The sequence below is a fragment of the Papaver somniferum genome, chromosome 3 (assembly GCF_003573695.1).
Source record: "Papaver somniferum cultivar HN1 chromosome 3, ASM357369v1, whole genome shotgun sequence".
Lineage (NCBI taxonomy): Eukaryota > Viridiplantae > Streptophyta > Magnoliopsida > Ranunculales > Papaveraceae > Papaver > Papaver somniferum.
The window spans coordinates 54,134,590-54,145,954 of NC_039360.1; the positions used below are offsets into that span (position 1 = coordinate 54,134,590).

General features: G+C 39.0%; 1 pseudogene; it reads right to left on the reverse strand.

The window, feature by feature from the left end:
• Nucleotides 1–10,202: 10,202 nt before the first annotated feature.
• On the reverse strand, nucleotides 10,203–10,302 carry LOC113362441 (annotated as a pseudogene).
• Between the last annotated feature and the right edge of the window lie 1,063 nt (nucleotides 10,303–11,365).

The window sequence follows — 11,365 nt, forward strand, 5'->3', positions numbered from 1 at the left end:
GATATTGCCTCGGCCCCTCGGGTTCGTACATGACATAGGAGTCGTGGCCCGAGTCGATTACAACGGTTCTTCGCCCGTCTGGTACGGGAGGTAAGTTTATCGAAACACCCGCGAATCGCCTGTCAGCGGGTTTGCTGTCTTCCTTCGTATGCGTATATGTTGAGGACTGAAAACGGTTTAATTTCCTAGTAAAGGGCAAGGCCTGGCCATACAAGATAAGGGTTCGGATTTCATTACCATTCTGTTCTTGCCCGCCTTAGGAAAACGATACCAAACACGAACCTAAGCTTAAAATACTGACTAGAACGAGACCGACAGGGCAACGAGCGTAATAGGAAAGTCGTTCGAAAAATATTGGTTGCTCTTTTAAGCATACTTTGAAGTTCATGATGGTTAATGTAAGTTGAGTGTGCCGCCTTGTAACCCAAGTGAATGTTTTGCCAGTGAGGCCTGGGTTTCAAAGCTCAATTGAGCTTCCCTTGTCTCTATTCAACTTACTTTAACTCAGATTGATTCCAGAGGGGTTTGCTTAAATTGTAACGAGTTCCCTTTCGAAGGATTAGAAGATGGTCTAGAAACAATCTAAGTGGAGCTATCATGCTTTTTATTTGCTAGAAATCAGTAGGTTTGCTGTGGTGGAGTCATCCTTGTTTGTGCTTGTTTAGAACTTCCCTTCCTTTTAGGAATTTTCTTTTAATTTTTTTCTTCTACTGTATGCCCGAGGTCATTAGAGAACGGTCTTGGAAAAGAAACACTCTAGGTCGTTTGATTAGTGACAAATCTAGTAGTTCTTCTTGTGAAGGAGGGGAGCTCGAAGACTCTTCTTTTGAGATCCCTGTCTTTGGAAATTTCAGCTTTGAAAACTTGACAATTAGTGAAGAAAGTACTCCTAGTCCTTTGGTAGTGCCAGAAATTGCAACTTTGAAAGCTTTATTAAACCCAACTAGGACCTCTCGTCCGTCTTGTATCAAGTTAGCTGAAACCGAGGCAAATTATAAACTGAAACCTGGTACTTTACAGATGCTCCCAACCTTTTTAGGAAAAGAGATTGAGAACCCCTATTTTCATGTTAGGGAATTCGAGGAAATTTGTAGTACTCTGAAAATTAAAAACCTAGATGATAATGCTTTGAAACTTAGGTTATTCCCCTTTTCCTTAAAAGATAAAGCCGAATCTTGGTTGTATAGTTTGACTTCTGAGTCAATTGAAACCTATGACGAACTTACATATGCATTTATACAGAAGTTTTTCCCAAGGAACAAAACATCGTCTATTGGGACACAAATCCGTACTTTTGCTCAACAAGAGGGAGAATCTTTATATAGGTATTTAGAAAGGTTCAATGACTTAATAGCTCAATGTCCTCATCATGGTTTATAGAAGGTTAGGTTAGTTCAGATCCTCTACGAGGGTTTAGATTATTCAACGACAACCATGGTTGAGTCCTTATGCACAGGTGGGTTTGAGAATAAAATTTTTGATGAAGCGATGACATTTTTGAATGAAATCGCCGATAAGACCCAACAATGGGAAAATAATAGGGAACCACAGAAAACAATTCTTCTAAGTAGAGGAAATGTCAATAGGGTAGAAGGATATTATGAGTCATATGCTAAAATAGCAGCCATAGCCAAAAGGATAGAAGCCTTAGAATTAGGTCATTCTAGTGGTAGTAGTGGTAGAATAGAGCCTTTTTGGGAAGGCCATACTGTTGAAGAGCAAGCCAATGCTCTTTATAACAACCCTAGATTTGATAACCGTCAGAAGTTTGACCCATATTCAGAAACTTATAACCCTGGCTGGAGAAAACATCCAAACCTTTCTTGGTCTAAGGGCTAGAATCAAGGTCAGTCTAGTAACGCTCAGGTTCCCCCAGGTTTTGGCTATACTAAGAATCCTTCAGCTCCGACACAGTTTCAGAACCCCTTAGATAAGAAGATCATGATTTTAGAATAGTCTCTCGCCTTGTTAACTCGTAACACTGTGCAGTTTCAGCAATCATTTGCTCAAGGTTTAGAAGAAAATAAGAGAATAGGTCAGGCTAACTCTCATGCAATTTCTGAGTTGAAAACCCAGGTTAGTCAGATAAATGAGTCTTTGAGAGAAAGAGGTAAGTTTCCTAGTCAAACCAACCCTAGTGGAATTAATGAAATAGGTGAAAGACCATCCGATCATGTGAATGCTATTAAAACCCTTAGGAGTGGTGGAGTGATAGAGTGATAGACAACAAGGTTGCCATGCCTGATAGTGAACATGTTGTAGTCACCCTTCTGAACCAGAAACTGAGGAGACTGATAGAGTCTCTAAAGAGATCGATGAGGTTCCTGATAATCCCGGCTTTGTTCGCAGAGCACCATTCCCACAGATGCTAGTTCCAACTAAGAGGCAGTCCACCTTTAATGATGTATTGGAGGTTTTTAAGCAGGTAACTATCAACCTTCCATTATTAGATGCAATTAAGCAGATTCCCGCTCATGCCAAGTTCCTTAAGGATATGTGTACGCGAAAGCGAAAGCTTAGTGTCCGGAAGAAAGCCTTTCTAGCTAGTCACGTGAGTTCCATTATTCAGATACCACTACTCCTAAGTATAAAGACCCAGGGTCCCCTACCATTTCTTGCACAATAGTTAAATACCTTGTTGAGAAAGCTTTGCTTGACTTAGGAGCCAGTGTGAACTTACTCCCATACCATGTGTACCTTAAGTTAGGACTTGGTGAGATGAAACCTACCCAGATAACACTCGAGTTAGCTGATAGGTATGTTAAAATTCCTCGTGGTGTTATCGAGGATGTTCTTATAGAGGTCGACAAGTTTATATATCCAGTGGATTTTGTTATCCTAGATACCCAACCTGTCCCTGACCCAGAGAACCAAACACCAGTGATTTTAGGTCGCCCGTTTTTAGCAACATCCAATGCGATCATTAACTGTCGAAATGGTATTATGAATTTGTATTTTGGTAATATGACTATTGAGCTGAACATTTTTTAATGTTAGTAAGCTACCCTCTGAACTAGATGACTCGAACATAGAAGAGGTGAACATGATAGGAACATTAGTCGAGGAGTCATTACCAAACACTTTGTTAGAAGATCCATTAGAGAAATGCCTAGATAACTTTGGGATTGATTTTGATGATGATAATGTGATTAATCGGGTGAATGCTTTGTTAGATTCAACCCCTTTGTTAGACACTAATAATGGATGGAAACCTAAGTTCGAACCACTACCAGTTTCTAAGTATACCCTAGTTCCTTCGTTAGAAGAGCCTCCTAAGTTGGACCTTAAACAAATACCAGATACATTGAAGTATGTGTTTTTAGGCCCATCTGAAACTTTACCTGTGATTGTAGCATCCGACTTGGATAGTGATCAGGAAAGTAGGCTAGTAACCGTCCTTCAAAACAACAAGGAAGCTTTAGGGTGGACCATAGCTGACATTAAGGGTATAAGTACAACTGTTTGTATGCATCAAATATATTTAGAGAGTGACACCAAACCTTATAGGGAGATGCAACGTAGACTGAACCCAAATATGAAAGAAGTAGTTCGAACCGAGGTTCTTAAGTTGTTAGATGCAGGCATTATCTACCCCATTTCAGACAGTAAGTGGGTCAGCCCAGTTTAGGTTGTTCCCAAGAAATCCGGTATTACTGTAGTCCAGAATGATAATAATGAATTAATACCAACCTGAGTGACCACGGGTTGGCGTGTTTGTATTGACTATAGGAAATTGAACAAGGTCACTAGGAATGATCACTTTCCCCTTCCCTTCATCGACCAAATGCTAGAGCGATTATCAGGTCATGGTCACTATTGCTTTTTAGATGGCTACTCTGGTTATAATCAGATTGTTATTTCCCCCGAAGACCAAGAGAAAACCACTTTTACCTGTCCCTTTGGTACCTTTGCGTATAGACGCATGCCTTTTCGGCTATGTAATGCCCCTGCGACTTTTCAACGTTGTATGATGAGCATATTTTCTGACATGGTAGAATGGTTTATAGAGGTCTTTATGGATGATTTTTCAGTGTTTGGTTCGTCTTTCGATGAGTTCTTGCATCATTTGTCATTAATGTTGACTAGGTGTAAGGAAAAGAATCTAGTGCTTAATTGGGAGAAATGTCATTTCATGGTTCGTTCAGGAATTTTTTTAGGGCATATCGTATCTTCTAAGGGTATAGAGGTAGACAAAGCCAAAGTTGACCTTATTAAGACTTTACACGTCCCAAAAACCATAAGAGATATTAGGTCATTCTTAAGGCATGCAGGTTTTTATCGTCGATTCATTAAGGATTTTAGCTTGATTTCTAGACCTCTTTGCAATTTGCTTGCAAAAGATGTTAAGTTTGTCTTTGATGATGCTTGTTTAGAGGCTTTTGAGAAGATTAAGACTTTACTCACTACCGCCTGCATAGTCCAGGCACCCAACTGGAACCTACCCTTTGAGATCATGTGTGATGCTTCAGATTATGTTATTGGTGTTGTGTTAGGTCAGCGAGAGAACAAATTACTTCATGTGATTTACTATGCTAGCAAAACTCTGAATGATGCCCAGTTGAACTGTACCACTACGGAGAAGGAACTGTTATCCATTGTGTTTTCCTTAGACAAGTTTAGACCATATCTCTTAGGTTCTAAGGTCATAATCTTCACCGATCATGCTGCTTTGAAGTATCTTCTTTCCAAGAAGGTTACTAAACCTAGATTTATTAGATGGATCCTCTTGTTACGGAAATTTTCCTTAGATATTAGAGACAAAAAAGGTACAGAAAATGTAGTAGCAGACCACTTGTCTAGGATTGTTGTGGATACCCCTGATGATTTTCCTCCTGTTAGGGATAGTTTTCCTGATGAACAATTGTTCTTTGTTACCCAATTACCTTGGTGTGCGAATATAGTGAACTATCTTGTTACTGGTCGAATGCCCCAATATTGGGGTAAACAAGATCGTTCTAGGTTTTTATCCGAGGTTAAGCACTTCTTTTAGGATGATCCTTATTTGTTTAAGTATTGCCCAGACCAGATTATTAAGAGATGTATACTTGAGAGTGACCAGTCCAATATTATTTCCTTTTGTCATGATCATGCTTGTGGGGGTCACTTTAGTGCTAAGAAGACTGCTGCTAAGATATTGCAGTATGGATTCTATTGGCCTTCGTTTTTTAAAGACTTTCACAGTTACTGTATTACTTGTGAATATTTCCAGAAATTAGGAACCATTTCCCGTAGGAACACGATGCCCTTGAACCCTATTTTAGTTGTTGAGGTCTTTGATGTGTGGGGTATTGACTTTATGGATTTGTTTCCTAATTCTTTTGGTAACCTATACATCCTTGTCGTTGTAGACTATGTCTCTAAGTGGATTGAGGCGGTTGCATGTAAAACCAATGACCATAGGGTTGTGATTGAGTTCTTGAAAGATAATATACTTACACGTTTTGGTACACCGCGAGCTATAATTAATGATGGAGGGTCGCACTTTTGTAATGGACCTTTTAGGATTTTGATGAAGAAATATGGTATTACACATAAGGTAGCTACCCCGTATCATCCACAGACTAGTGGTCAAGTAGAGGTTTCCAATAGGGAGCAGTTAATCCTAATCGGAAAGACTGGTTGTCTAGGCTTACTGATGCCTTATGGGCTTACCGTACTGCGTTTAAGACCCCCATTGGAATGTCACCTTATTGACTTGTGTATGGCAAGGCATTGTCACTTACCCGTTGAGTTAGAACATATAGCATATTGGGTTGTTAAGCAGCTAAATTTTTCACTTGACAAGGCAGGAGCCCATAGGAAACTCCAGTTCAATGAGTTGGAAGAGATTTGTAGAGATGCATACGATAGTGCTAAGGAGTATAAGAACAAAATGAAACTTGTGCATGATAAAAATATTTTAAGAGAGTCATTTTCTCCAGGTCAAAAAGTTCTTCTGTATGATACTCATTTGCATCTATTCCCCGGGAAGTTACGCTCTCAGTGGACCGGTCCTTTTTTGGTCCGTACTGTTTTTCCCCATGGAGCTGTCGAGATCGAAACACCGGATGGTAGTAGTTCTTCGAAGGTTAACGGTCAGAGATTGAAACCCGTTTTAGAGCCTTTTCTTACAGGTGATGTTGAGGAGGTCCCTCTGGAGGAGGAGGACCATGTTTACCCTTGATTGACCATCGAGGCAGTTGTATGTTGTATATTAGTTTTTGATTTTCTCTCTCTTCACCCAGGTACTATCTTTCCAACTTCTCCTCATGTTATTTTACTTTTGGTACTACTCTTTCATTAGAAACATTGAGGACAATATTAGATTTAAGTTTGGGGGTGGGGAAGAACTTTTAGTTAGTTGCATTTTTAAATTCTAGCGTCACATAGTACCCGTTAGCTAAGTTTACACATTGTTTCTCACCGAAAAGATGGAAATTGGAATTGATAGGGATAACATTCTACTGAGACATCAGAGAAAAAGACATTGAGATCTTTGACATTCAGGAAAGAACATGTTCCTTTTAGAGGGTAATCGTGATAGACCTAACCATCCATGATGGAAAGGCAATTAGGCCAGAAGGAAATGCCAGAAAGACAAAGCAACCTCACAATGTAGTCTTAGTTACTGGATTACGACTCTCTCTCAGTAGAAACTTATCATCATCAACAAGCGGAGCAACATCAAAATCTATGAACAAAGTTGAAGACGTTTAAGGTTTAGAAGCAACAATAGAAAAGCATAATTCAAAAATCAAAGTTGAAGACTAGTTACAAGAAGTTATAAGAGCAAAGAAAATCAAACGATATAAGTTGTTGAAGTTCATGATACAAAGACATTACAAGTTGCGAAGATCTAAGTACTAAAGTACTTCTCTCATGGCCATGTAAATTTTTATCTTCTTATTATTGTGTCATCAAAAAAAAAATGAAAAAAAAACAGAGAAAAAAATTTGTTCAATAAGGCCATGTGGAAGAGAAATCTATAAAGAAGTTTCAAGCAAGAAGAAGAAATTAAGGAGAAGAGTTAATTGTCAAGGTTTTACGAGGTTCGAGAGTTTTTCATCAACAGTTGAAGCCGAAGAAGACGTTGTTTCTACTGAGCACTATGGGAGAGTCGAAGGGATATTGATAGACGCATTTATATGTCTATTTTCATCTCTATTGTGTATATTGTTAGTACCCATTTTTGTATTTATTTCGGCATTTTATCTCTTTGTAGGTGTTTTTGGAGAAATAAGCTTTTGCGGCGAAATTTGCTCGAAAAGTTGTTAAAGGCACCTGGGAGGAATTTGCTATTCGGACTGCTAAGGGGAGAACAACACAGGATAGGGGGACACCTTCTTCACGATTTGAATTATAGAATTTGGCGGGAAAGCACTCGTTTACGCTGTTAAGATTTGAAATGATTTCTGAAGCGTTTTCAAGGAGATTAAACACTGGAAATTGATTGGGATGGACTTGATATGACTTAACAAGTTCATTAGAAGCAATTGGACCGATCGAATTGGGCTGGAATTTCCGGAAAAAGGAAACAGGGCAAATAAGGAAACAAGTCCCTGTCGAGTTTGTTTTTGGACATTCAGAGAGATTAAAGGCAAGAAATTCGTTCCAAAGATACATATTCTATCTAAGGAAGAGTTTGATATAATTGGGAGAGTTCAGAAACGCGTGAAACGAATTAGGGAAGAGATTATTGCTGTGACTGTCAAGGAAGGAAAGAAGAGATTTCGAAGCGATTTGGGAAAGATTCAATGACCCTTTTTTGTATAAATAGGATGCTTAGGTCCTCTGGAAGGGGGACGAATAGTTTGGAGTAGTTTAGAGCACCACAGAGCTGAGAAGATCAAGTTGCAGGAAGTTACAGCTGAACTGTCCGTTTTCTGCTGCTGCTGAAGAACAAACGTCGCAAGGAAGAACAGCGTCTCAAATTCGCAACATCACTTCTCTGTAACAGCTGAACTGTCTTCTTTTCTTTCACTGTAAGAATTGAACAGCGCCTTTGCAACAGTTATTTCTGTTGCAATTTTTCTGTTTTATTGTTTCACCTCTTGTAAACACTTTTGGGCTATAAGCATGTATTTTGAGCAAGTGATTAATATGAGGAGCTAAATCCCTTAGCTGAGGCAACGGAGGAAGCCATTGTTCCATGAAAAGTGGTATAATTCTATTTTAATTATTTATTGCAATTATTTTACATGATTATTTGCATAGAACTATTATAGACTTTGATTTTTATTGAGTAGTTGTGAATCGTTTTGATGGAGCATGCTTGGTTCTAAAACTTTTGATGTTTCATGCTTTGTGATTACAACTATTACTTCAAAAATCTATTAGAGGCAAAATATTAGATCACTTTAAAAGAAAGAATTGCATGAATATTGATTAGAATTTTCACTTAATTGGTTAATGGTGGAATCCAGGGTCTCGGTATTTTCTTATTATCTTTGAAACAACTTTATTTAATTTTCGAAAACCCTTCACAAATTCGAGTTGAACGAATCTTATTACCACTTTTTCTACAACAATTAAAAATAAATCAATTTTTGGCGCCGCCGACGCGGATTTGCTTTTGGGGGTTTTTAGACTTAGTTTCCTTTTATTTATTTTTATTTTTTTATTTTTTGGGTTTTTATTATTTTTGTTCTTTTTTACGTTTTTGGGTATTTGTCTTTTGTCTACAGGTTTTGGATCATAAAGCGAATTGAGCCAAGGAGTTTGGGGATTTCGTAAAGACTGGAACTTAAAGCATAAAGACTTGGAGCAAAAGATTAAAGCGAAAAGAACGGAAAAGAAGACAATTTCTTTTTAGATATTTTTTTAGGGTTTGTTTATTTTTCTTTATTAAAAAAAGAAAGATAGAGAACTGTATTAGGGTTTGCTATTTTTGTAATTTTTTCTTTTCTTTTTGGACACTTGGACATTGGACTTTGGACATTATTATTTTTAAACCCTAAGGAAGGGTCGGTTTAAATACAAACTGTGTGCAGGGAAGGAAGGTGATTACGGTATCACCTCGGCCCCTCGGGTTCGTACATAACATAGGAGTTGTGGCCCGAGTCGACTTCAGCGGTTATTCGCCCGTCTGGTACGGGAGGTAAGTTTTTCGAAACACCCGCGAATCCCCTGTCAGCGGGTTTACTCTATTCCTTAAGGTGAATATATGCTGAGGACTTGAATACGGTTGCTTTTAATTCCTAGTAAAGGGCAAGGACTGGCCATACAAGATAAGGGTTCGGATTTCATCACCGTTCTCTTCTTGCCCGCCTTAGGAACACGAAACCAAACGCGAACCTAAGCCTAAAATTTTGACTAGAACGAGACCTATAGGGTAACGAGCTTAGTAGGAAAGTCGTTCGAAAAATATTGGTTACTCTTTTGAGCATACTTCGAAGTTCTTGACGGTTTCTGTGAGTAGAATGCGTGACTGCGCCGCCTTGTAACCGGTGAGGCCTTGGGTATCAAAGCTCCACTGAGCTTCCCTCGCCTTGATTCAACTTACTTTGACTCGGATTGATTCCAGAGGGGTTTGCTCAAATTGTAACGAATTCCCCTTCGAGAGACAGAAGCTAGTCTAGAAACAATCTAAGTGGAGCCATCATGCTTTTTGTTTGCTAGAAATCATTAGGTTTGCTTTGGTGAAGTCGAGTCGGCCTTTTTTTGTGTTTGCATAGAATTCCCTTCCTTATTCTGTTGCATGCCTGAACGTAAAAGAGACGCCCTAGGTAGATTTGTTAAAGAGAAACCTAGTAGTTCTAAGCGTCTTGATTACCTCAATTTAGAGAGTCCGATTAGTGAAGATTCCGTTTTTGAACGTCCGTTTGAAGAGAAAATCCTTGATAGTCCAATAGCGCCAGAAATGGAAACTTTGAAAGCCTTGTTGAATCCTACTAGGACTACTCGTTCCTCGTGTATCAAGTTACCTGAAACTGAAGCAAATTATGAACTTAAGCCTGGAACCTTACAGTTGCTCCCAATCTTTTTAGGAAAGGAAAATGAAAACCCTTATTTCCATGTTAGGGACTTTGAGGAAATCTGTAGTACCCTGAAAATTAGAAACCTTGATGATGATGCTTTAAAACTCAGGTTATTCCCCTTTTCCTTAAAAGATAAAGCCAAGTCGTGGCTGTATAGTTCGGCTTCCGAATCAATTGAAACCTATGAACAACTTACATCCGCCTTTTTGAACAAGTTTTTCCCTAGGCACAAAACCTCGTCTATTAGGACGCAAATCTGCACGTTTACACAACATGAGGGAGAATCTTTGTATAGGTATTTGGAAAGGTTCAATGATTTATTAGCCCAATGTCCTCATCATGGTTTAGAAAAGGTTAGGTTAGTTCAGATCCTTTATGAGGGTTTAGATTATCCCACCACAACTACAGTAGAGTCCATGTGTACAGGTGGGTTTGAAAACCAAATAGTTGATAATGCGATGACATACTTGCATGAAATCGCTGAAAAGACCCAACAATGGGAAAGTAATAGGGTACCCCAGAAAACAATTCTTCTAGGCAGAGGAAACGTTAATAGGGTAGAAGGAAGCTTTGAATCAGATGTCAAGATTGCTGCTATAGCGAAAAGGTTAGAAGCTTTAGAAGTTGGTCACACTAGTGGTAGATTGGAGACTTTTTGGGAAGTACAAAATAATGAAGAGCAAGCCAATGCTCTCTATAATAACACTAGATTCGATAACCGTCAGAAGTTTGACCCATATTCAGAAACCTATAATCCTGGTTGGAGAAACCATCCGAACCTTTCATGGTCTAAAGGCCAGAGTCAAGGTCAGTTTAGTAATTCTAATGCTCCCCCAGGTTTTGGTTCAGATAAGAACTCTTCAGGTCAGTTTCAGAACTCTTCAGAGAATAGAATAACGAGCTTAGAGGAATCTCTTAGTATACTAAGAAAGAGCCAGGATATTTTAGCACAGAGCCATGACATGTTATTAAAGAGCCAACTTAGTTTTCAACATGAAACCAAGAAGAACTTTCAAACTAGTGCTCAGAGCCTTGCTAAGCTAGAAATTCAAGTCGGCCAAATAACTAAAACCTTAAGTGAGAGAGATAACGGAAGGCTCCCTAGTCAGACTACTCCGAACCCTAGAGGAGTTCATGAAGTAGGTGCAAAACCATAGAATCAATTGAATGCTATTAGAACCCTTAGGAGTGGTAGAGTAGTAGACAATCAGGTAAACATGCCCGCTAGTGAACATACTGTAGTTCACCCCTCAGGATCTCATCCCTCGGGACCGCTAACTGAGGGGAGTGATAAAATTTCCAATGATGATGACTCGGTTCCTGAGAGGTCTGATCCTGTGCCTAGAGCCCCATTTCCCCAGCTGTTAGCACCAACAAAGAAGGAATCGAACTTTAATGACATATTGGAG